The sequence below is a fragment of the Bos indicus x Bos taurus genome, chromosome 3, assembly GCF_003369695.1.
Source record: "Bos indicus x Bos taurus breed Angus x Brahman F1 hybrid chromosome 3, Bos_hybrid_MaternalHap_v2.0, whole genome shotgun sequence".
NCBI classification, from domain to species: domain Eukaryota; kingdom Metazoa; phylum Chordata; class Mammalia; order Artiodactyla; family Bovidae; genus Bos; species Bos indicus x Bos taurus.
Window position 1 is genome coordinate 20,994,588 of NC_040078.1, and position 25,668 is coordinate 21,020,255.

Below are 25,668 nucleotides of genomic sequence, written 5' to 3' on the forward strand. Positions count from 1 at the left end.
AGGAGGTTACTTCTAAAGGTTCCACACTGCAGAAACACAGCAGAGTTGACATCCCACCATGGAACACACAACCTGGAGGACCGGTTGTTACACCTCAGGCCAAACACTAATCCCTCCAGGATCACAACCTGATCCCCAAGGCTGCCAAGCTACTGTTTAGACAAACTCTTGAATATCTTTTATTCCAAAATCACTGCTCGGTTCTCCACCATTTCTTCAGTTGACAGCAGCATTGCTTCTGGTTGCTAGATCTCTGCACAGAACAGACTTACCTGTGCCATAACCAATATAGCAGAGACAGTAAAAAGGGTGACTCTTCTAATCTTGAATGCACAATAAAGATTCCCACACATGCTCTGCAGAGGCAGAAAATGAACTGTGGCAGAGTGAATAGCAAGCATACACCTTGGTCAGGAGTCAAAACTGGGTGTGTGTGCTCAGCTGGTAAATCCTGTCCGACTCTTTGCGACTCTGTGGACTGTAGCCCTCTAGCTCCTTTATCAATGGAATTTTCCAGGCAAGAATACTGGAGCAGATTGCCATTTTTTCCTTCTGGGGATCTTCCAGACTTTCATATCTCCTGCATTGGCAAGAGGATTCTTAACCTGCCAGGAGTAACCTACCTGGGAGGCGAGGTTCAAATGAAACCACACAGAGTGAATGACTCACACTGACCACAGTGAGTGACACTGCCACTGAGTCACCAATATTCTAAATTCAAGGTTGCTTGGAAAGCTCAGAACACTCCCAATAGGTCAGCTTCTGCAACCACCACATCTGACCTGGGGGACAGCACAGCTAAACTGAGAGCCCTTCAGGTTTGGGAACGTGGTCTGGAAAGAACCAAGTGGAAGAGAACTGCAACTAGGATACAATTCCTCCTTAGGCTACAAATTTCCAGCTGGGTTCTGGAGTCCAAAACAGTTCCTGTGCAAAGGTCTGCGTGCTCCAATGGCACCTCTGAGAACTGACTAAGAATTTCCCAAGACTAAGCTGGGTAACATTTCCTCCATCGAGTTTGCCTGGAGGGATCTTTAGTAGCTCTCATCCAGCTTCTGGAGAACTCAGTTGAATGAATTCAGAAGTCGGAAGTTCAGGCACATCAAAGGACTGCTGCTGGTCAGTTACTCCTCTGATTAGTGTGGTGCAGATGCTTTCAAGACCTTGATACTTGAAAAGGAAGCATCAGAGTGGTGCAAACCTTTGGAATTCTGTCTTCAAAATAAATGCGGCAGGAGGGGAGGACCCTGAGGTGAGATTTGGATTCCCAAACATCGCTAACGAGGATGGATGTGGAAAGGGGACAGCCTTAATGAAAAACACTTCCAAGGAAGGCCCCAGGGCTCCAAACGAAATTCCGAAATTCCAGATCTTTCCCCAGAAACCTGTGGCAAGGGTGCTTTCCCACCTTAGCTGATGCTCTGTTTGCAAACACACTTCTCTTTGACGCCAGTCTTTCATACCACACTTCCAACTTGTAAGAAAAGCTTATTCTTCAATTGTGCGCTTTGATGCACACAATCTTTTTCGTGTGTGATTTAGGCCCTCAACTCTCCTGATAAAGGCGTGGAGATAAATTCAACTCGCGACGGTCGCTCCATCAAGACTGTGGAGTTTGAGACCTTTAAGCTTGGTCCTGGTTTTGGGCCGTACTTAGCTCCATGGTCGAAAATCGACCTCTCCTGGACCTGTCCTAGAGGGCCGGGGGCGGGGTCAAGAGCTCCACACCTCGGGTGGCGCGAACGGAGACGCTTCCGGCGGCGGCTGCGGCTGCGTGGATTCAATTTGCCCAGAGCCCACGAGGCGCAGGTGCGCGGTGCGCGGGGCGACTCCGTGGTTCTCCGGCGCCCACTGCCTGCCTGGTTCTAACCCCGCGGGCAGTAACCGAAAAACGGTCTTGAAGAAAGAGAGGAGAGGTGGAAATACATTAAGAGAAAATAGAAATCCTCGGTGATTTCTTCATCTAAAGACACCCTGAAGATGAAGTCGGCGTCCGCAGGGGCTCAGTCCTCCCGGCGCTGGTGAAGGTGAGTGAGTAGACTTCCCAACAGCAGCTGGAGCCAAAGCAGACAACCTGGGCCCGGCAACCAGGGAGTAAGCAGCCCCTTTTCCTCCCCAGAATGGCAGCACTTGAACGTGTGTCTCTCCCTCGGCTTTTGAAGGATTCCCAGGACGCAACAAATAGGATTCTTTTCATTGCCCTTACTAAGGTCGGTAGTGGCTGGTGGCTAGATGGCGCAGCATCTTTTGTTTGCTGCTATGGCAGGCAACCTTTTTCATTCACATCTCTCTCCTCTCACTTCTGATCCTTCCTGTGACTGCAGCCACCGGGATCCCAAGGGCAAGAAAAACTGGGAAATGCTGGTTATGGGGGTCAGCCTCAAGCACACAGATCAGGGGAGAAGGGTAGAGAGGAAATCTGGAAGGGCAGAGAATATTTAGTCCAAATGCAATGTGAAAAAAAACATCCAAAAATGTGCACCTCCTAACGCACGGATCATATGCAAGGAGACGTGTTAAAAAATAATTTCCAGAAAAAGGTAAAATCATAACTTGCATAGTTATAACAAATGAACATGTGTTAAAGAATGTATTTGATTCCTAGGACAGAGGAATATAGGTGTTAAAAATCTGTTCGAAGATAGAGTCAAAGTAACATTTGAAGATAAAGTGAACGAAATTTTTGATGAGTGAAATTGAACTTTCAAAAATTCAATAAATTTCACCGCCGGTCGTGATACTTACTGCGTCTTACTAGACATACACACAATACTACATCACAAAGACAACTGGATTTGAAAGGAACCGGTTTCCCCTGGACTGCTAAATGTTCTGTTCTCCGCATTGAACGCCGTTATTTGAAAAAAGGTGCACAGGCTTCAGCCGACTGCCAGACAGATGCTGGGCAGGACAAAGGTCAGGCAGGCAGCGGAGCGCGCCTGGCCGCAACTCATAGAGGGTGGGAGAACAGGAGCAGGAGGCGGACGTCACTTCCCGTAGAGAGCGCCGGCCCGCCGGTTGGCCGGGCCGGACGCCGTGGGAGGAGGGAGGCGGGGACTAGGGCGGGGCGTGAGCTGGAGGGAAGCGCGGATTCCCGTTGACGTCACGGATGGGGCGTGTCGTATGTAGATATATGAGCGCAGGGGCTGCTGGTCCGTCTTCTGGTGCTTAAATACTATATGGTCTCCCGTGGCGTGGAGAGGACTTTTGCTTTGAAGTGCGTGTATCCGCTGTGTGGAAGGTCCAGGAAGGTTCGGGGATGCGGGGAGTGAAGTGAGCATGTGTAAACAGTGTAGGGCATATGAGGTTGAGGTGGGGCAGGCAAAATGTCATGTTATGTATTTGGAAACAAATATAATTGTAAAGGGGGTGATGTCATGCTGATATTAGTCGAATATACTCCCGACTTGTTGATGCTTATGCGATTTTCCCAAATGGAGAATTGAAATACTGGGTGAATATGCATCGCGTTTTCCTTTGGTTTATTTCATGCATACAAAAACAGACTTCATTGATGAATGTTAGCTTTCTATTTCATTTTTATGCAATAAGGTGATTTATCAGTTATCACACAGGTTTGCAGCAGAAGTTTTATGCTACTGAGAATGTTTTGTGTATGTAAGCTCCTGAGGTTGTAACTGTAATCAGATTTGCAGAGGAGCCAAGAGCCGTAATGTGACCAGTTTTTTCATCTGACGGTGAGAGACTGCACGTAAACCATTTTTCCTACTGGTTTTCTGTCCTTTAATCTAGGACGTTATTTCTTGAATCGTCAGCTGACTTGCTTTCACATATTACCAAGTTGCTTCGTCCTGGCCTAAACTGATTTAGTGGTGTCTGATTTTTTGCAACCCTATGAACCATAGCCTACGAGGCTGGTTTGTCCAAGAGATTTCTCAAGCAGGAATACTGGAGTGGGTTGTCATTTCTTTCTTCAGAGAATTTTTCTCACCCAGGGGTCAAGCTCGGATCTCTTTAAGTCTTCTGCACTGGTAAGTGGTATTTGTTTGTTTGTTTGTTTTTACCGCTAGTGAATTATTGGTAGTGTGTGCCTGCTCAGTCGTGTCCGACTCTTTGCAACTCCATGGACTGTAATCCACCAGACTCCTGTGTCCATAGGATTTTCCAGGCAAGAATTCTGGAGTGGGTTGCCATTTCCTTTCCCAATCATTTCTAAGGAATTCCCTAAGTACCACCCCACTTATCATTTGCACCCCAAGCAGCCTCTTCGTATTTCTAGATCCAGTTCTGTCTTCCCCTCACCTTTTCTCTCAGACTTTCTCTTACTACCTCCCTAGACAGAAAGCAGTAGTTCTCTTTCCTAAGCTTCCAGTGAGCACCTGACATGCTTCAGTAACCTGGCAAATTAGGAAGTTTCCTAAACATCCCTTCTCCTTAAATGGCAGTAAGAATTCTACAGGGCATTTTTTTTATTCAAATATAATCTTAGTTTTTTCCCTATCTGAAAATATTGATCTACAGTTTAGAAGAAAACCTCAGGTCCAGTGTGGCAGATGTGGCCTATTTTGCCAATCCCTTCACTCTCAGTTCTGATCCACAAAGTATTTGCAAGTAGAAACTATGGGGGCGATTCTTACTATTTTAAAAAATTAACTTCTTAAGATATAATTTGAAAATAATGACATTTTAAAAAATTAATTTAAGACATTAAAACTTGGAACGATTCTTATTACTTTAAAAAATTAATTTCTTAAGATATAATTTGAGAATAATGCATCCATTTCAAGTTTGATGACTTTTGACAAATCAATGTACCCAAGGAACCACTACCCTGTTCAAGAAAAAAGAACTTCCCCACTACTCCAAAATGTCCTCCTGTGCTCCTTTGCAGTCAATCTCCCTACCACTCCCTGTCCCAGGTGATCAGTGATCTAGTTCCTGTCACTATGGACCAGTTTTGTCAGTTCTCAAAATTCAGAGTATGTACTTGTTCATCACCCAGCATGACGCTTTTGAGAGCAATCCATATTATTGCCAAGTATCAGGAATTCATTTCATTTTATAGAAGAGTAATATTCCTTTGAATGACTGTATCACAATTATATCCATTCACCTCGTGATGGATATTTGAATGGTTTTCAACTGGGGGGTCTAGAGGGCTTCCCTTGTGGCTCAGACGGTAAAGAATCTGCCTGCAATGCAGGAGACCCAGGTTGAATCCCTGGGTCAGGAAGATCCCCTGGAGAAGGAAATGGTCTGGAGAATTCCAAGAGCAGAGGAGCCTGGCGAGCTACAGTCCATGGGGTTGCAGAGAGCTGGACACTGACCGAGTGACTAATGTGAACAAAGCTACATAAAAGCAACCCTTTTTTGTGGGCATATATTTTATAAATTTCATTTAAAATTTTTAATTCTTTAATATGAATTTATTTTGTGAAGGATATTACATTCACAAATACAAAAATTATTCAAATGTCCAAAAGGCTGAATTGTTTCCTATCAAGAGCATATTTAATATAAGCCACACAGTATGTCAGGTGTATTATTAGATTATTTCATTTAATCTGCACAACAACTTTATGAAGTACTTATTATTATTTTCATGTGAAAGTGAAAGTCACTCAGTCATGTCTGACTCTTTGCGACCCCATGGACCATACAGACCATGGAATTCTCCAGGCCAGAATACTGGAGTGTGTAGCCATTTCCTTCTCCAGGGGAATCTTCCCAACCACACTTGCAAAACTGGCATTGCCCAAGGTCAAACAGAAGGCGAATAGCAGCAAGTTCTGCCAATCCCACAGCCACACCTCATCAGATTGGGCTCCTAACCACAAACCCACCCTAATGTCATTGTAATAAACTCAGTGTGTCTGACAGACCTGGAAACCAATATCCAAGCAGGCCCTAGTCATGGTGTTATTTCTTGATTGGCTTTTTTTGGTCAAAAACTCATCTGTTGGGAGTGCAGAGCATAATAGCATGGACAGACTTCCTTGAGACTGAGGAAATCTCTTAGAAACTCGAAAAACCCGTTTTCTAATCAGTAAGGCACTGAGAGTTAACTTTGGTCTTGGTTTATATATTTCATATTTGACCAAGGAAACTTCCCACTGTTGGGGATGAGTAGGATGTACAACTTTTACTTTCAATGACCTAGATACTCCATCTGCATATTGTGCTTTTTAATTAGTTTTCTTTGGACCTACCCTTAAACATCATCCCACTCTCCACTCACACTCTCAGTACCCACTCGGATCTCAGAGGCTTCTGGGACTGAACAGATCTATGAATGCCATCCCCGAGGTAGTCAGGAAGGGATGACAGTCCTTCCCTCCATGCTCCTGGCTTTCCTATTTGGCCCCTGTAGTTCCAGGTCTTAATGTCTTAAGTTATGTTTAAATGTCTATTGTTGTTGTTAGCCTTTACAGGGTTCTTTTTTATTTTTTGCTAACTCTAAAATGTTTATTCTCTAAAAAGTTAGTTGCTTTTTATACAGTTGTACAAAATTCTTAATGTTTCTTTGGCAATGGAATATACTGGAATTTTCAGTCAGTTCAGTTCAGTCGCTCAGTCATGTCCGACTCTTTGTGATCCCATGAATCGCAGCACGCCAGGCCTCCCTGTCCATCACCAACTCCAAGAGTCCACCCAAACCCATGTCCATCGAGTCGGTGATGCCATCCAGCCATCTCATCCTCTGTCGTCCCCTTCTCCTTCTGCCCCCAATCCTTCCCAGCATTAGGGTCTTTTCCAATTGGAATTTTACAACTATATAAAAATGTTACCTTTACCTAAGAAAGAGTATTTACTATATGTACATAGTTGACTGACAAAATTCTCTACCATCCAGCACCCTATTTAATTAACAAAATAAGTTGCCTCAAAAGGGATATTATAGGATTTCTAAAAAAGAAAGAAAAAGAAAGATAGACTGACCTCCTTCCTGCCACACACACACACACAACCTTCTGTAGCTCAAAACACAGTATCATCACAGCCCTGCTGTTGTCGTTCAGTTGCTAAGTCATATCTGACTCTGCAACCCCATGGACTGCATCATGCCAGGCCTCCCTGTCCGTCACTATCTTCCAGAGTTTGCCCAGGCTCATGTCCATTGAATCAGCGATGCTATCAATCCATCGCATCCTCTGTTGATCTCTTCTCCTCTCCTCCTGCCTTCAATCTTTCCCAACATCAGGGTCTTTTCCAATGAGTCAGTTCTTCACATCAAGTAGCCAAAGTATTGGAGTTTCAGCATCATTCCTTCCAATGAGTATTCAGGATTGATTTCCTTTAGGATTGACTGATGTGATCTTACTGTCCAAGAGACTCTCAAGAGTCTTCGCCAGTACCACAATTTCAAAGCATCAATTCTTCAGCGCTCAGCCTTCTTTATGGCCCAACTCTTATATCTGTATATGACTACTGGAAAGACCATAGCCTTGACTACATGGACCTTTGATGGTAAGGTGATGTCTTTGCTTTTTAATACACTGTCTAGATTTGTCATAGCTTTCCTTCTAAGAAGCAAGCATCTTCTAATTTCATGCTGCAGTCACCATCCACAGTCATTTTGGAGCCTAAGAAGAGAAAATCTTTCTGCTTCCACCTTTTCCCTGTCTATTTCCCATAAAGTGATGGGACTGGATGCCATGATCTTAGTTTTTCTTGTTGATTTTTAAGCCCGATCTTTCACTCTCTTTCACCTTTATCAGGAGGCTTTTTAGTTCCTCTTCACTTTCTGCCATTAGAGTGGTATCATCTGCATATCTGAGGTTGTTGATATTTCTCCTGGCAGTCTTGATTCCCACTTGTAACTCATCCAGCCTGGCATTTTGCATGGTTTACTCTGCATATAAGTTAAATAAACAGGGTGACAATATACTGCCTTTGTATTCCTTTCCCAATTTCACAGTCCTGTTTGCAGGCAACGTGCAGCAACTGCCAAATACAATTTAGTGATAAGATAGATCCTTTCAGTGATGAAAAAATACTTTCAACTTCCACTGGAGTTCTATACATAAGAAATTACCTAACCTTCTGTTGGGAGAAGGCAATGGCACCCCACTCCAGTACTCTTGCCTGGAAATCCCATGGATGGAGGAGCCTGGTGGGCTGCAGTCCATGGGGTCATGAAGAGTCGGACACGACTGAGTGACTTCACTTTCACTTTTCACTTTCATGCATTGGAGAGGGAAATGGCAACCCACTCCAGTGTTCTTGCCTGGAGAATGCCAGGGACGGGGGAGCCTGGTGGGCTGCCATCTATGGGGTCGCATAGAGTCGGACATGACTGAAGAGACTTAGCAGCAGTAGCAGCAGCAACCTTCTGTTATACCAGATATATTTAATGCTCATGTTTTAAGATGAGCATTGTATTGTATTGTATCTTTGAAATTAAGCGGGAAAACAAACAACCTAGTGCTAATGATAGATAATACAGCAAATTCTCTTCATTCCTCTCAAAGATTGAAACCAATTCTTAGGACCAAGAAGAACTAGAAATCCATCTATTTCCAAAGACTTCTTTGTAGACTATGCAGCTAGTTCGTTGTCTTTCCTGTATTCAAAATCTGCAAGCTCCTTGCCTTCATGACCTCCTCTCAATCCACCGTGAAATCCTTGAGGAGTGGTGAAGGTACCACCTCGACCATTACTACAACTTCAGCCACCACAGAAACCTCTCTTTTATGATAAACAATTTGCTTGAAAGTTCAACTATTTCTTAATTTTTGCATTTTTGATTTTCTTGCATTAAATATGTGTACTATTAAGTGGAATATTTTAAAATAGAAATAGAATCTGTAAGAGCTCATTTTATAAAAGCATATGTAGATGCTTTTCTGTTGATATATGAAAACAACTCTATCAATATTTACCTACATTAACAAAAGTTATTTTTGAATTTAAGAGGTTTCAAAACTTTACATATTTGTTTTTTCTTCAGCATTTGAATTTTATATAATCAGCACATAAAAGTTTTGCAAAAAATGTAAATAACTTAAAAATAGATTTGAAGAAAATACATAAAGATGTTAATAGTAGTTAATTTCAGGAATTGGAACTATGGATGACTGCTTGTTTACTTCTTTATATGTAGTTAACATTTTTTAATTTAGAAAATGAATGACCTGGACGTGAAAGAAGAGAAGAGCTGTGAAAGAGGTATGGGGTAGGTGAGAGGAAGAGGTAAAGGGGAGAGAAAACCTAGTTCTGGCAGGAATTGTGTTGAAGTTGGAGAATTGGCAGGAACTGCTGTTGGAATGGGTTCACAGGTGGAGCTAGTGGTAAAGAACCTGCTTGTTAATGCAGGAGACATAAGACATGTGGGTTTGATTCCCAAATTGGGAGGATTCCCTGGAGGAGGGCATGGCAACCCACTCCAGTATTCTTGCCTGGAGAATCTCATGGACAGAGGAGCCTGGGGGGCTACAGTCCATAGGGTCACAAGAGCCAGACTCGACTGAAGCAACTTAGCACGCATGCATGCTGTTGGGATAAGAAAGATCTTTGGGAGGCAAGTGGGTCATGAGGATATTTAGTACAGTTTAATGGCTGTTACATGACTCCTCCTTGTTTTACCAAAAGAAATATTCAGGCTTAAATTTCTGTCAAGCATTTTTACCGCTTGTGTTTCTCTTTGATTGGCAGCGTATCTTGTGGACCCAAGTGGGCTTCAGATCAAATTCCTCCTTTCAGATGCTACGCACTGACTGAGCAATTGAACAAGTTCGATAAGCTTTCCATGTCTCAGTTTTCTCATATATGAAACGAGGATGGTGATATGATAGAAGCCTGTTGAAAGGATTAAATAAGTGCACCCATGTAAAACTTGTAGACCATGCCTGGGCACATGGCACTTTGCATGTCATCATTGAGTGTAAGCTTTTACATTTTGGCACAACACTGCATAAAGTCTGGGTGTGGTTTTATTTAAGTTACTGATGGCTTGCAGTGTCTGTGGAGCCTCCAAGAGAGAGTAAAGCAATCCTGTTTGATCAGTAGTAATCGCCTGGACTGGAAGGATCTGAGTTTATCAGCTGATCTGATCAGCTCAACAAAACAGCAATAATGGTCCAACTCCTTGCTTCAAGAATGCTGAACTTAAAAAAAAATCATGGTTTTACACTGGAAAATATTCCCCTACACATGACACGAGACCCAGAATTTTTAAAAAGTGATACATATGACTACATACAAATTTAAATTCAAAATACAAGCAATGAACTTTAGAAAATATATATGTAGTACAAAGATACACATGCCCCAAAACAGTAGTCTCTTGATCCCTTCTCATGTTCCTTTTTTCCAGGGATAACCCCTTTCACTGCATGTTTGGCTATATATCTCCTTATCTCTAAATAAATATTGACCTTGCGATTTTCCAGTTTCCCACCCCAGACGCTGCAGACTGGCCTGCAAAGGGGAAAGTGGAGTGTGTGTGTTTCCTGCTCGCCAGTCATCTACAAGGCAACAGCTAAGACTTCCACTCACCTGCAGACCCACACAGCCCACCTCACTGCTCCACACAGAACCGCAAAGGGAACTTTGCCAGAACAAATGCCACTCCAGCAGCTTTGCGATTTGGGGTGAATCGGGTCCTGGGACACTTCAGTAAAGGGTGGGAACACCAGAGTGAGACGCTGTGGTCACCCCAACCCAGAGACCACCCACTCCTCTCCCTTCCAATCCCTTTCTCCCTTCTGGCTCATCCTGTGTTCCCTCCTGATCTTTGCCTTCCTCGGATCTTTTCGCCAGCCTCACACCTTTGTTTCTTGTCCTACAATGACAGCTGCGTCATTGAGTCCTTTGTAACCACTGAAAGTTCCAAATTATAAGTATCAGAGTGATGCTTCTTAGCACCTCGAAGGGAAAACTTTAACTAGCTATTCAGGTCCATCACGGGCCTCATCAGTGTTTTTCTCCCGAGCAGTAGAGGACACAAGTGTTTCCATTCGCTCACGTCGTGAGAAATCATCTCAGTGGAGTAGAGTCTCGGCAGAACGAAGGGAACCCAGCCCCCCGCTTCGGACTCCCAACGGCTCATCTCCCCTTCGTCCACGGAGCAGCCTGGCCGGGCGGCCCTGGGTCAGGGACCTGGGTCTCCTCAGACGCCGGAATATGCTACCCGCGCTCCTCTTTCGGTCTGAGCTTGGGACCAAAGCACAGGATTCCATGAGTGAAGGTTCGAATCTTGACTGAACAGCGGCTTTGCATGTCCAACGGAGACTTAAGAGTGAGAAACTCTGAATAAAATCATAATAAACTGAGACTGGGCAAATAAAAATTCGGAAGAGTAGAGAACTTGAATAAAACGCAGTTCTTCCCATTCAGGTCTGGAACTCTCCACCCGAAAGCTGTCGGGATTCCCGGCTGATTAGCAACATCGCAGGCCCTCCATGTCACCATTTACTCACAGGGACATTGTTTCTAATTAATCAGAAAGGTCTCACGAGATTTGAACTCGGATCGCTGGATCCAGGGTCCTCACCATTACACCATGGAACCTCTTTGGCAGCTCCCTTCTCTCCCCTGCCAGGGAAAGGGCATCTGCTTCTTCAGCTTCCATATGCCCCATTCCTACTCCCAAAACTTGAACACAGTTGACACTCATCCCTTTGCTTTCTTTCTGCTCCTCTCCTCTGATAGGCTCAGTTCACTCTCACCTCAGAAAATGAGGTAAAATCCACTTTGGGTTTTGTGCCAGGGAAGAGCCCCCTAGCTCTCCATCATCAACCACATATTCTGCCCTGGTTAAGCAGAATGTCCCATCTTGAGGTAAAACTTCTGCAAATAAGAGTGTTATTTGCCTTTTCCTTGCTTTCACTTTTTCTCATTGCTTCAAGAGGGCAGATGGTTGTCAGGGCAGGAGGTGGGATTTCCTGGGTCCCTTAGTTTTCCCATAGTACAGATTACCCTCCAAAACCGCTGCCAGCACCTCTTATCTGTAACATGTAAAGTGTGTCAGCAGTGGAGTGGCAATGGAGGCGGGAGAACTCTCCTTTTCTTCATACATTTCTGATATGGGAGGGGTAAAGTTTTCTCACAGCAAGTGTATATTTGTTAGATTTGCAATATAAGTAAAAATAACCATTTACATCAAACACTCAGACAAACTAGCTATACTCACCTAGAAGTGAAGGGAACTTCACTCAGTCTTGTTTGACTTTGTGACCCCATGGACTGGAGCATGCCAGGTTCCAAGAGATTCTCTAGGCAAGAATACTGGAGTGGGTGGCCATTCCCTTCTCCAGGGGATCTTCCCAACCCAGGGATTTAACCTGGGTCTCTTGCATTGCAGGCAGATTCTTTACCCGCTGAGCCACTAGGGAAGACCCAAACTCACCTGGGGTGACTCAAAATCAACCACATGTCGAGGAGAACATGAGGCACAGCTCTGACACTTAGGCAGTCACAGACTCTTTGGTCAGGTCGGTCAAGTCAGTTTCTCTCCCATTAACATATCAAACCCAGAAATTGCAGTTTAAAAAAAGGCATACAAATATCAAGGTACCCAAGAGCACTGATTGTTGAATCATAGAGGATGCACATCCAAGTTGTCTTACAGTACAGACAGTACTTATGTACCCAAAATACCACCACGTTAAATATTTGCATGTATAATAGGTATAAATCCTATCAGGGCTCAGACTAATAATCTTTAGTTCTTCATTGTATCCTAAAACTGTTTCCTCCCTAATCCAATACACAGAACAGAAAAAAATAGCACTAGTTTTTGGCCAGCCAAAAAACACAGAAAGATGGCTAGTGTTGCCTGGAGATGTATTTTGTTCCAAAAGACTGGACGGAGAGGTTGACTCGAGGAGGAAGGAGGCAAAGGGGAAGCTCTTATTATAAGGAGGAAGTTCACAGCTCCAGAGTGAAAAGATGAAACTTCTTTTTGAAAATCAAGATGTTGAGTGGTAATAAACAAGACAAAGTACTCCTCCAGGAAAATTGAAGAAAGGTCAAGGTTTATGGGTACAGGACCTGAAATGGACTCTGACTCATAAAGGAAGAAAAGAAATCCATAGAAAGTATGTTGAGAGATCGCAGAATGGCCAGGAAACCTGGAGAACAGGGCTCTCACAAGGGCAAAGAAAGAATCAGGTGAGGTTAGAACTGGGATGGGTGGAGATGTGTGTTCTTCCCTTTTCCTCCAGCCTGCCCATCGGTCCTGATCTGCAAGCAGAGAACTGGCAATGAAAGGTGGTCCAGCTGTATCGGAGCAAACTGCAAGAGCAATCACAGGAGCCTTTGTCTTGATTCCATTTACAGAACTTTCTGGAAGTATCAAGTTAATTTAAGGTGAAATATATAAGGATAGAGTTTGTCAGATTCTAAGAATAGTGACAACAATATGATTTCACAGCTGATAACATGATTCATCCAGTAGTTTCTAAACCCAGGCACATCTGACAACAAATGCTTACATTCCTCCCATTTTAAAGCAGAAAGAAGGGAGGCACAAGAAATTTTCTTTATTTGTCTAAGGCCACATAAGGACAGAACTATTTTTACAACCCAGAATTTGTGCACAGGTAGTCGGGTCTCTCTTCTCGGAAGTGGGTGTATCAAGATTTCTCAGTTGTAGGGATGGGAAGAAGACCAAGAAGAGGAGAGAAGGCAAGAGAGGGAGGGGGGAAGGGTAGAAGCACAAATTCTTTTATTCTCTCCTTCCTCCCCTCTCCTTAGGCCTCCTTGATTCTTGCCTGCACCAGCCCTCTCCCTCCTTCCCCACTCTGCTACCTGGAGTGGAGCAATGTTCAGCTCTAAGGATTCCTGCCCAAGTCTCCTGGGAGGTTTCAATGCCTTCCTCCCAAACCAGCCTTCCCAGCTTGGTTTTGACCCTTTCCCGCTCCCAGGCGGACCTCACAGAACGCAGCCTACACAGGCTGGGATGCAGGAGCTCCATCCAGCTAGCGCTGCAGATTCCAAAACTGGGATAAAGGCTTTTTAAAAAGAACCATCCACTTCGAAAACTTGTCTGTATTTCCCTTCTCAACGGTCTTCATGGGACGAAGGGCTAAAGAAGACAATGTATTCATCCTAGAGCATCCCAGTGAGTGCCCGACTCTGTCGCTGGCGTGCAGACACAGAGCGACCATTCCCACGACCTCTGTGCTTAGTCGCTAAGTCCTGTCCGACTCTTTGTCACCCCATGGACTTAGCCCGCCAGGCTCCTTGTCCATGGGGATTCTCTAGGCAAGAATACTGGAGTAGGTTGCATGCCCTCCTCCAGGGGATAGTCCCAAACCAGGGTTTGAACCCGGGTGTCCTGCATTGCAGGTGGATTCTTACCGTCTGAGCCCCAGGGAAGCCCACTCTGGTGGAAATCGCCTGGTGGACACAGGAAACCTAACACAGCCCCGGAGGCCTATGCCAGGGTGGGCAAACTCTGATTCGTTGGGTGTAGGCGAGGACGTGGGAAGAGCCATCATGGGAGCCCACCGTGTGTTCAGCTGTCCTTGGATCTATTTCGGTTCAAGCCCGCAGGATTGGAGCCCTGGCTCCTGGTATCTCTGGGGGCTCTGGCATCTGTGGTCGGTAGAGGGCATGGAAGTGGCACAGTTTCCCTGGGGGCAGGGGTCTTATCCTAGAAAGAAGTGTCAACTCCACAGACTCCAGGAAAGGCCGGTACTGCTGTCTTCCTAGCGCAATCGACTAGCGCGTTTGGCTGTTAACCGTAAAGGTTGATGGTTCGAGCCCACCCAGGGACGGTGGGGTGGCATTTTAGAGACCACCAAAGAGCCTCCCTTTTGCCAGTAGAACACCAGAAAGTCCAGCGGCGAGCCGGAACGCAGAGAAAGAGCACAGGAGTCAGGTACAAAGGAGCAGCGGAGAGGGCGGGTCCCGGGGGATTGGAAGCATCGATCATTCCTGAGAGCCCAGAGTGCTGACCGCATGCGCCATGACAAGGGCCACCGCGGCGCGGGACCGCAGAGCGGGAGGGGCGGCGTCCACACTGCTCGGCCACGGAATCTCCTGGCCTCGGACGCATCCACCGTCCCCGCCTCCTGCGGCTTCCGGGAGCTCGGCAATAGGCTGGGGCGACCCCTGAGCTCGGGTGCGGAGTTAAGGGTCTGAGGACTCTGCGTTGGATGCGGGACCCCGAATGCAGCCTGTGGGGGCCCGAGGGTCCTCACTTGAGGGGAGATGAGGAGCCCTAAAGCAGGGCTTCAAGGTTCCTGTTTGAATGTTACCATTTGGTGGTCTGGATGCTGGTGGCAGCATTCGGTATTTCATGGATACAGTGTTAAGTAACGGAGGTGGGCCGGTTTCCGTAGTGTAGTGGTTATCACGTTCGCCTTACACGCGAAAGGTCCCCGGTTCGAAACCGGGCGGAAACAGGTTGCCCTCCCCCCACCTCCCCCAACCCCACCGCCCCACCGCCCCACCGCATTTGCATCGGCAAAGGCGAAAGGCAAGGGGTGAGGCAGCAGACTCAGCTGTAGGCCGCTGAGGTATTTCCTTTTCTGCTTTCTGACGATTCATCTAACACTCATCTTTCTCCTGAGGAAGCGAAATAACCTTTTTCTTCACAGTTCCTTGGTGGTCTAGTGGCAAGGATTCGATGCTCTCAGCGCTGCGGCCCCTAGTTTGATTCCTGGTCAGGGAAAACTTGCTTTCTTCCAGCGTCTGCACTTACACAAGTCACTCTCTTCCTGCCCGGATCGGAACAGTATTTTGCTTAAAGGTCCAGTGGGGAACATTTCTGCACAGAGTTTCTAAATGCCACTGAGTCCGGGCCTCAGGGTCCTGGACCTCAGGCTGGCTGTTGGAGCTGAGATGCCGTGAATAGCCTGTGCTGGCCAGCTCTGGCCTCCACTCTTTTCTCCTGGCATGGTAAACCCAGAGTCTTACTTACAGTTTCCATTCAAAGAGAATGTGGGGCTTCAGTTCCAAAAATTCATTCAAAACCAAAACCAAAAGCTTTTGAAAGATACCAAAAGTTTGCAAGATGGTATATTCTGTACCTACGTGGGCAGTTAACATCATATTCTTTCTTTATGTAAGAGTTATGACATCACTTGATAATAACATGCCAACATCTCAGGATCGTTCCTTTACTTTGGAGTCCCTCTCAAAGCTATCTTCTGTGCGACCTGTCTTCCAAGGACAGGAACAGCTTGGCGGTCCAGAAGAGGGCCCTCTTGCCCCTCAGGAACCTGGAATCTGGTCTCTCTTGGATGTAGAGAGGGTATGTGTGTTAGTCGTTCAGTCGTGTCAGACTTTTTGAGATCCCTTTGGACTGTAGCCCACCATGCTCCTCTGTCCATGGGATTCTCCAGGCAAGACTACTGGAGTGGGTTGTCATTTCCTTCTCCAGGGGATCTTCCCAACCCAGGTCTCCTGTATTGCAGGCAAATTCTTTACCATCTGAGCCACCAGGGAAGCCCCAAACAAAAACGACCGCAATGCATTCACTAGGAATCAAACTGGGTCTCCCGGGTGATAGGCGAGAATTCTACCACTGAACCACCAATGCTCCTACTGAGAGGCTTTTTAAGAGAATAACTTAGATGGTGTTTTATTCACCTCTTTTCCAAGTGCAGGCAGGCCTGTCATGCCCTGTGCTTGTAGGATAGTCTAGGCTTTGATCCTCTGCCCTCTGCAGCACTGGCTGCCCTCTGGCCTCTTACAGGTTGCTTTGGTGGGCAGTCAGTGGTGTTTTGATCAGTCTGATTGGTGGAACCACCTTATCCTCACCCCCACTGGCTCAGTCATGTCCTACTCTGTTCAACCCCATGAACTGTAGCCAGTCAGGCTCCTCTCTGTATGGGATTTCCCCGCTACTTTGCTGGAAATCCATTGTGCCAGGAGCCAGTGTGAGGAACTCCACCTGTGGCAAAGGTCATGAGGAAGGAGGCTTGGCATACGCAAAGGCGGGATGGAACCTCAGGAGTCCCCCTGGAAATTCTCGAGCATCTACCCCCAAAACCAGAGTCTGCCTACTTTACTGCTTTGTGCTCTCACCGACACCGCTGACTTTATGGGGGCTGTCCCCCACCACCATCTCTCTCCTGAATAGGTTCTTCAGGCCACATGTGATTGTTCAGAGCCTCCCAACCATGAGAGGCATGAGATGTTCTAAACTGTCTGAATACAGATTCCTTTGAGCAGTTAAAAGATTGATTAGAAATTGTATTGGTGAAGGGTTTTTCACTTTTTGGGCCAATGTTTGCTGCTAAGTTTCCATATCCCTTACCTACTGTGTCCCTGGCAGTGCGTTGATTAATATAATTGGTGTAAGTAGTAGTGTTAATGTTTGTAACCTTGGACCCTTGAGTTAATTCTTTTTCTTGTTATAGTCCACCACACCTTTGCCCTATAGGAATGCAACTATCTAATGCTTTTGGAGGGTGGCGCCTGACTAACCACCTTTAGAGAAAAATAAGTTTTCTGAAGAAAGGGTCTTAAAATGTTAACAGGCCTCTGGGCCAGAAGATGATGCAAATCACCTAAACTTTTGCATATGATAAGTTTGCAGGAAGAAAGCCTAGATTACTGCATAACTCTACCCCTTCCCCCATTATCCTCTATGCATAACTTAAGGTATAAAAACTACTTTGGAAAATAAAGTGCAGGCCTTGTTCACCGAAACTTGGTCTCCTCATGTCATTCTTTCTCTCACCTTTTGGCTGAATTATTCAGCCTCTTTGCTCCACTGAATTTCCTCACTGAGCTATCCTTATTTAACCACTCTTTATATCCTTAATTAACGTTTATTTAAGCAATTGTTTCCTGATCCTCGCCGACACTGTCCCCGCTTTGAATTCCCTGTATCCACCGGGGCTGGACCCCGGCACCATCGGGTCCATGCAACTGCCCCCTTCTCTCTTGCCTGGCTCCCTGTGTCCTGCAGGGATCATAAAGTGTTCTGTCAGGACACAGAGGTGAAAAGTCCTTCTCTGTGGCTGGTGGAATAGAGAACCAGATGGGAAACGCGTCCAAGGGAGGGGGAGTATCCTCAAGAGCTTTCCAGGACTGTTGAGTGGGTGCTGTCAGGTGGGTCTAAGCCCCAGGATAATAATGCCTAGTCTTGTGTTGTTCTGGCCTTGACCCAGTCCCAGGTCCAGTCTGAATTCAAGCACAGAGGCATCCAGCTTTACCACACATAGTCCACTCTCCCTCTCTCCAAAGTGGGGTAGTGAACCACCTTTTCTATCTCAGTGAATAGAACACATGTGGGTTGTTGGTTTTTTTTTTTTCCCCTTGAACTTTCTGTTTTCCTGAAATGTAACTCAGGAATATAAAAAAACATATAGATTTAGATAAATTAGTGCTCTCCATGCTACATATAAGAAAAAATTTCAAATTGATAGTAAGGATGAATCTTGAATACTTTTAACACTCTGCTGCTACTGCTGCTAAGTCGCTTCAGTCGTGTCCGACTCTGTGCGACCCCATAGATGGTAGCCCACCAGGCTCCCCCGTCCCTGGGATTCTCCAGGCAAGAACACTGGAGTGGGTTGCCATTTCCTTCTCCAACGCATGAAAGTGAGAAGTGAAAGTGAAGTCGCTCAGTCGTGTCTGACTCTTAGCAACCCCATGGACTGCAGCCCACCAGGCTCCTCCATCCATGGGATTCTCCAGGCAAGAGTACTGGAGTGGGGTGCCATTGCCTTCTCCTTTTAACACTCTAGATAATTCTAATAATAGATGTATAATTGTATAGAAAATATTTGTCCTGTCATACTCTCAGAGATGACTCCTGGTATGCCTTACCCAGCTTTAATAATTTTGGTCTAAAAACTACTTCATGTTGACTTTCAGATTTTCTAAAAATGTGGAAAATATTGGTGCCATATTATTATAGATTGCAGAAGTCTTGCATTTATTTTCTATTCAAAATCCTAATGAAAGTGAACTGCCTAAATTTCCTGTATTGCTTTGATTCCCATAAAGTGAAAGTGAAAGTGAAGTCACTCAGTCCTGTCCAACTCTTTGCGACCTCATGGGCAGTAGCCTGCACCAGGCTCCTCCGTCCATGGGATTTTCTAGGCAAGAGTACTGGAGTGGGTTGCCGTTTCCTTCTCCAGGGAATCTTCCCGACTCAGGGATCGAACCCAGGTTTCCTGCATTGTAGACAGACGCTTTACCATCTGAGCCACCAGGAAAGTCCTGATTCCCATAAGCAAACTCTAACTCCAAAAAAATATTTCCATTTATAATATTCAAATTTATGTGTCACAGAAAATTAAATATACCATATAACATTTTTTCAATGAAGATTAATAAGTATTTTAATTATAGAAATCATAGTTACTTATATTCACCTTTCAACGTGGGGGTAAATGTTTTTAGGTATCATCTAATATGTGAATATCAAACATGGCAGCTCATCCCTGGCACCCATTTACTCACAGGGACAACCGTACAGTTACAAGACGGGCAGTGCGAAGCCCCCTCGCAGGGCAGGACTCCGTGAGCTCAGCCTCTGCCTTTCGCTCCGGAGACCCAGGGGACACGACGAGAGGGAGACACTGGCTGGGCCGCTGCGCCCCTGGCCGGGGCTTGGAGGGCAGAGGAGGGGCTGGGCTCTGATGGCCAGCGATGGGCAGAGCCGCCCGGGTCCAGCGAGGACGCCCCGGGTCGGTCCCACACCTGTCCGCCGTGTCCGTGTGAACCACGCCACTAAGGGTTGCGGGAGCCGGAAGGCGGGTCCTATTAGGGGAATAGGGTTCTCTATTAGAAAAAGTGTTCTTCTAACTAGGGTTCCCTATTAGAAAAAGTGTTCTACCTAGGCAGAAAGGTCCCACCGAGATTTGAACTCGGATCACTGGATTCAGAGTCCAGAGTGCTCACCATTACACCATGGAACCCCCTGGGGAGCCACCTGGTCTCCATCTCCACAGAACGATATCCGCTTTTTTAGCCTCCATATGTCCCACCCATAACCTCAGGGCAGTTCTCCTAAGGCCCTGAGGAGACTCCAATACGGTTGACTCCTGTGGGTGCTCATCCTTCTTGCTTTCTCTCTGCTCCTCTCCTTTGATCGACTCAGCTCACTCTCACCTCAGAAAATGAGGTGAAATCCACCTTGGATTTTGTGCCAGGGAAGACCCCCTTAGCTCTCTATCACCAACTGCATAGTCTGCCTAGGTTAACCAGAGTGTCCCATCCTGAGGTAAAATTTCTACAAATAAGAGTGTTATTTTCCTTTTCTTTGCCTTCACCCTTTTCCCATAGCCCAGAGAGGGCAGACATTGTCAGGCAGGGCAGGAGGCGGGGTTTCCTGGGTCCCTTAGTTTTCTCACGTTGCTGATCACACTCCTAAGCAGCCACCACCTCTTATGTGTAACATATAAAGTGTGTCAGTGGTGGAGTGGGAATGGAGGCAGAAGAACTCTTCTTTTATTCTTCATATATTTCTGATTTGGAGAGGGATAAGTTATTCTCATTGAGTTAGACAATGAAACTAAGCCATGCCCGTGGGGCAACCCAAGACGGGCGGGTCATGGTGGAGAGATTTGACAGAATGTGGTCCACTGGAGAAGGGAATGGCAAACCACTTCAGCATTCTTGCCTTGAGAACCCCATGAACAGTATGAAAAGGCAAAATGATAGGATACTGAAAGAGAAACTCCCCAGGTCAGTAGCTGCCCAATATGCTACTGGAGATCAGTGGAGAAATAACTCCAGAAAGAATGAAGGGATGGAGCCAAAGCAAAAACAATACCCAGCTGTGGATGTGACTGGTGATAGAAGCAAGGTCCGATGCTGTAAAGAGCAATATTGCATAGGAACCTGGAATGTCAGGTCCATGAATCAAGGCAAATTGGAAGTGGTCAAACAAGAGATGGCAAGAGTGAATGTTGATATTCTAGGAATCAGCGAACTGAAATGGACTGGAATGGGTGAATTTAACTCAGATGACCATTATATCTACTACTGCGGGCAGGAATCCCTCAGAAGAAATGGAGTGGCCATCATGGTCAACAAAAGAGCCCGAAATGCAGTACTTGGATGCAATCTCAAAAACAACAGAATAATCTCTGTTCGTTTCCAAGGCAAACCATTCAATATCACAGTAATCCAAGTCTATGCCCCAACCAGTAATGCTGAAGAAGCTGAAGTTGAACGGTTCAAATGAAGACCTACAAGACCTTTTACAACTAACACCCAAAAAAGATGTCCTTTTCATTATAGGGGACTGGAATGCAAAAGTAGGAAGTCAAGAAACACCTGGAGTAACAGGCAAATTTGGCCTTGAAATACAGAATGAAGCAGGGCAAAGACTAATAGAGTTTTGCCAAGAAAATGCACTGGTCATAACAAACACCCAACAACACAAGAGAAGACTCTATACATGGACATCACCAGATGGTCAACACCGAAATCAGATGGATTATATTCTTTGAAGCCAAAGATGGAGAAGCTCTATACAGTCAGCAAAAACAAGACCAGGAGCTGACTGTGGCTCAGACCATGAACTCCTTATTGCCAAATTCAGACTTAAATTGAAGAAAGTAGGGAAAACCACTAGACCATTCAGGTATGACCTAAATCAAATCCCTTATGATTATACAGTGGAAGTGAGAAATAGATTTAAGGGCCTAGATCTGATAGATAGAGTGCCTGATGAACTATGGAATGAGGTTCGTGACATTGTACAGAAGACAGGGATCAAGACCATTCCCATAGAAAAGAAATGCAAAAAAGCAAAATGGCTATCTGGGGAGGCTTTACAAATAGTTGTGAAAAGAGAAACGAAAAGCAACGGAGAAAAGGAAAGATATAAACATCTGAATGCAGAGTTCCAAAGAATAGCAAGAAGAGATAAGAAAGCCTTCTTCAGCGATCAGTGCAAAGAAATAGAGGAAAACAAGAGAATGGGAAAGACTAGGGATCTCTTCAAGAAAATCAGAGATACCAAAGGAACATTTCATGCAAAGATGAGCTTGATAAAGGACAGAAATGGTATGGACCTAACAGAAGCAGAAGATATTAAGAAGAGGTGGCAAGAATACACAGAAGAAATGTACAAAAAAGAGCTTCACGACCCAGATAATCACGATGGTGTGATCACTGATCTAGAGCCAGACATCCTGGAATGTGAAGTCAAGTGGGCCTTAGAAAGCATCACTACGAACAAAGCTAGTGGAGGTGATGGAATTCCAATTGAGCTATTCCAAATCCTGAAAGATGATGCTGTGAAAGTGCTGCATTCAATATGCCAGCAAATTTGGAAAACTCAGCAGTGGCCACAGGACTAGAAAAGGTCAGTTTTCATTCCAATCCCAAAGAAAGGCAATGCCAAAGAATGCTCAAACTACCGCACAATTGCACTCATCTCACACACTAGTAAAGTAATGCTCAAAATTCTCCAAGCCAGGCTTCAGCAATACGTGAACCGTGAACTTCCTGATGTTCAAGCTGGTTTTAGAAAAGGCAGAGGAACCAGAGATCAAATTGCCAACATCCGCTGGATCATGGAAGAAGCAAGAGAGTTCCGGAAAAACATCTATTTCTGCTTTATTGACTATGCCAAAGCGTTTGACTGTGTGGATCACAATAAACTGTGGAAAATTTTGAAAGAGATGGGAATACCAGACCACCTGATCTGCCTCTTGAGAAATTTGTATGCAGGTCAGGAAGCAATAGTTAGAACTGGACATGGAACAACAGACTGGTTCCAATTAGGAAAAAGAGTTCGTCAAGGCTGTATATTGTCACCCTGTTTATTTAACTTATATGCAGAGTACAATCATGAGAAACGCTGGACTGGAAGAAACACAAACTGGAATCAAGATTGCCAGGAGAAATATCAATAACCTCAGATATGCAGATGACACCACCCTTATGGCAGAAAGTGAAGAGGAACTCAAAAGCCTCTTGATGAAAGCGAAAGTGGAGAGTGGAAAAGTTGGCTTAAAGCTCAACATTCAGAAAATTAAGATCATGGCATCTGGTCCCACCACTTCGTGGGAAATAGATGGGGAAACAGTGGAAACAGTGGTAGACTTTATTTTGGGGGGCTCCAAAATCACTGCAGATGGTGACTGCAGCCATGAAATTAAAAGACGCTTACTCCTTGGAAGGAAAGTTATGACCAACCTAGATAGCATATTCAAAAGCAGAGACATTACTTTGCCAACAAAGGTCCATCTAGTCAAGGCTATGGTTTTTCCTGTGGTTATGAATGGATATGAGAGTTGTACTGTGAAGAAGGCTGAGCGCCGAAGAATTGATGCTTTTGAACTGTGGTGTTGGAGAAGACTCTTGAGAGTCCCTTGGACTGCAAGGAGATCCAACCAGTCCATTCTGAAGGAGATCAGCCCTGGGATTTCTTTGGAAGGAATGATGCTAAAGCTGAAACTCCAGTACATTGGCCACCTCATTCGAAGAGCTGACTCATTGGAAAAGACTCTGATGCTGGGAGGGATTGGGGGCAGGAGGAGAAGGGGACAACAGAGGATGAGATGGTTGGATGGCATCACTGACTCGATGAATGTGAGTCTGAGTGGACTCTGGGAGCTGGTGATGGACAGGGAGGCCTGGCGTGCTGCAATTCATGGGGTCGCAAAGAGTAGGACATGACTGAGTGACTGAACTGAACTGAACCCAGAAAACATGTCTATAATGGCACCATTTCATTAGTGGAAGCTCGGAGAAGGCAATGGCACCCCCACTCCAGTACTCTTGCCTAGAAAATCCCATGGACCGAGGAGCCTGGTGGGCTGCAGTCTATGGGGTCACAAAGAGTCAGACACGACTGAGCGACTTCATTTTCACTTTTCACTTTCATGCATTGGAGAAGGAAATGGCAACCCACTCCAGTGTTCTTGCCTGGAGAATCCCAGGGACAGGGGAGCCTGGTGGGCTGTCGTCTATGGGGTCGCACAGAGTCGGACACGACTGAAACGATTTAGCAGCAGCAGCAGAGACTCCTTGACAGCAGGAATTTCACCTTTGGGAGTAGCTTCTGAGCATGCTCAGACTTGGGGCACATCCAATGTTCCCAATGGCCTGGCTCTAGGTTTGTTCACTGTGGGTTCTCCTTCCCTTCTCCAGATCACATTGTGCAGGCAAGTCAGCAGTAAATCCTGCTTTATGGCTGCCAGTAATAATCGCAGCTGGTGCTGGGATTAAAAGCAAACCTAGACTCAGTTCCTGTCAAGTTAGATGGCAGACATTGCAGTTTGGATTGAAGGATTTCAGACACAATGTAGACTCCTAGCCTGGCTGACAGATGGTATGTTTCCTTCAATATTTTGTAGCTTTGTTCTTGGACAGCTTGCTTCCTGACTGGATGCAGTAGGAAGCACAAATGGGACGTGCTGACCTTTTGCAAAAAAGGTTTAGTTTGATCAGAATGTAGAACACTAAACAAGATAATTAGCCTATCTTCTTCAGAAATTCAAAGACATCAGAAACAACAAAAACATACAAGTCAGGAGACAGTTCCAGGTAATAAGGACAAAATTTAGAAACTTTAATTGGAACATGGGGAAATATCAGTACCATAACACACACAATTCTTAACCTCTCTCAAATATGTATAATATAGAGGCATATGTTAAATGTATCTAATCGCTATATCCATACACATATAAGCATGTAGATATGACAGTTTTTAAACAATGGGAAATTTTATACCTCGAGCATATATGAGGTAATGTTATTGAAATAATGTTAATGTACTTAGATTTGATCATTGATTATGGTTGTATAGGACAATGCCCTTAATATCAGGAAATACATGCTGAAGTGTTTAGCAGTGAAGCAGGCTTTTTGTCTGCATTTAATAAAGTGATATGAGTGTGTGTGTCAGCCCAGACAGAGAAAAGGAGAAAATGACTGTTAATTGCTCTATTTAGATGAACAGAATAGAGATATTTGTTGTATGAGTCTTTCCAATTTTCTGTTGGTTTGAACATTTTCAAGGTAAATAATTGTGGGGGAGAGGGGTCAGAAATGATTATAAAACACAGGAAGCTGCGAAGAGCTGAGCCCTGGACTAAAAATTGGCTCTCAATCGGTCTCTCCCTTGCAGAAGGGTGTGACAATGACCAATGCCACATACTGGTACAAGAAAATGTAAGTCACTGGTGTAGGGTACAAACCCATGTAAAGGTCCCTTCCTGCCACCCAGGATTTGCCCTCCTTAGAAGAATCAGCTTTCTAACCTGGGAATCTGGTAAGTTGGAGGCTATCTTACATGTTTTACAGCTTCTGAATGAGATGTCCTGATTTTATATTGAAAAGTAAAAGACAGACAGAGGGTATGAGAAATTTATTTTCAGAAAAAAAAAAAAAAAAAAACTCCACATGAGAGTGGAGTAATTTGAAAGCTGCCAGTTCCATCTAGGCGGCTTCCTTGGTGGTTCAGGGATGAAGAAGCTGCCTGCAATGCCAGGAAACATGGGTTCAATCCCTGGGTCAGGAAGTTCCCCTGGAGGAGGGTGAGGCAACCCACTCTACTATTCTTGCCGAATCAGATGCGACTGAAGTGACCGAGCAGCAGCAATTCCATCCCAGTATGTTAGATCTCTCTCTGTGGGTCCGAAACACAGACCTCTAGGATGGACTTTTGCTGAAGTACAGCAGTGAACAGCAGACTCTCAGGATCCTTCTCTGTAGAAATACTGGTGGATATGTATAAGACTGCTGCTCTGCTTGCAGATGCCCAACCTGGGGGCAGAAATTTTTGCCTGAGTACCTTGGTTCCCAGACAGTTGGACACAATGAATATTTCCA

At 45.2% G+C, this 25,668-nt stretch overlaps 1 long non-coding RNA gene and 2 other non-coding genes across 6 annotated transcripts; 2 read left to right on the top strand and 1 right to left on the bottom strand.

Moving 5' to 3' along the window:
- The first annotated feature begins 3,130 nt into the window (after positions 1-3,130).
- LOC113887793 lies at positions 3,131-11,761 on the top strand. Of its 4 annotated transcripts, none has more exons than XR_003509832.1 (3): positions 3,131-3,992; positions 9,616-9,844; positions 10,353-11,761. It is a non-coding gene; the product is annotated as an uncharacterized LOC113887793 (long non-coding RNA). The 4 variants fall into 4 exon arrangements; XR_003509835.1 differs by having other exon boundaries at positions 3,131-3,273; positions 3,754-3,992; positions 9,616-11,761; XR_003509831.1 differs by having other exon boundaries at positions 9,616-11,761.
- A 3,480-nt stretch (positions 11,762-15,241) lies between these two features.
- Positions 15,242-15,314, top strand: TRNAV-UAC. Its single transcript has one exon. It is a non-coding gene; the product is annotated as a tRNA-Val (tRNA).
- Positions 15,315-19,718: 4,404 nt separating this feature from the next.
- On the bottom strand, positions 19,719-19,790 carry TRNAQ-CUG. Its single transcript has one exon. It is a non-coding gene; the product is annotated as a tRNA-Gln (tRNA).
- Between the last annotated feature and the right edge of the window lie 5,878 nt (positions 19,791-25,668).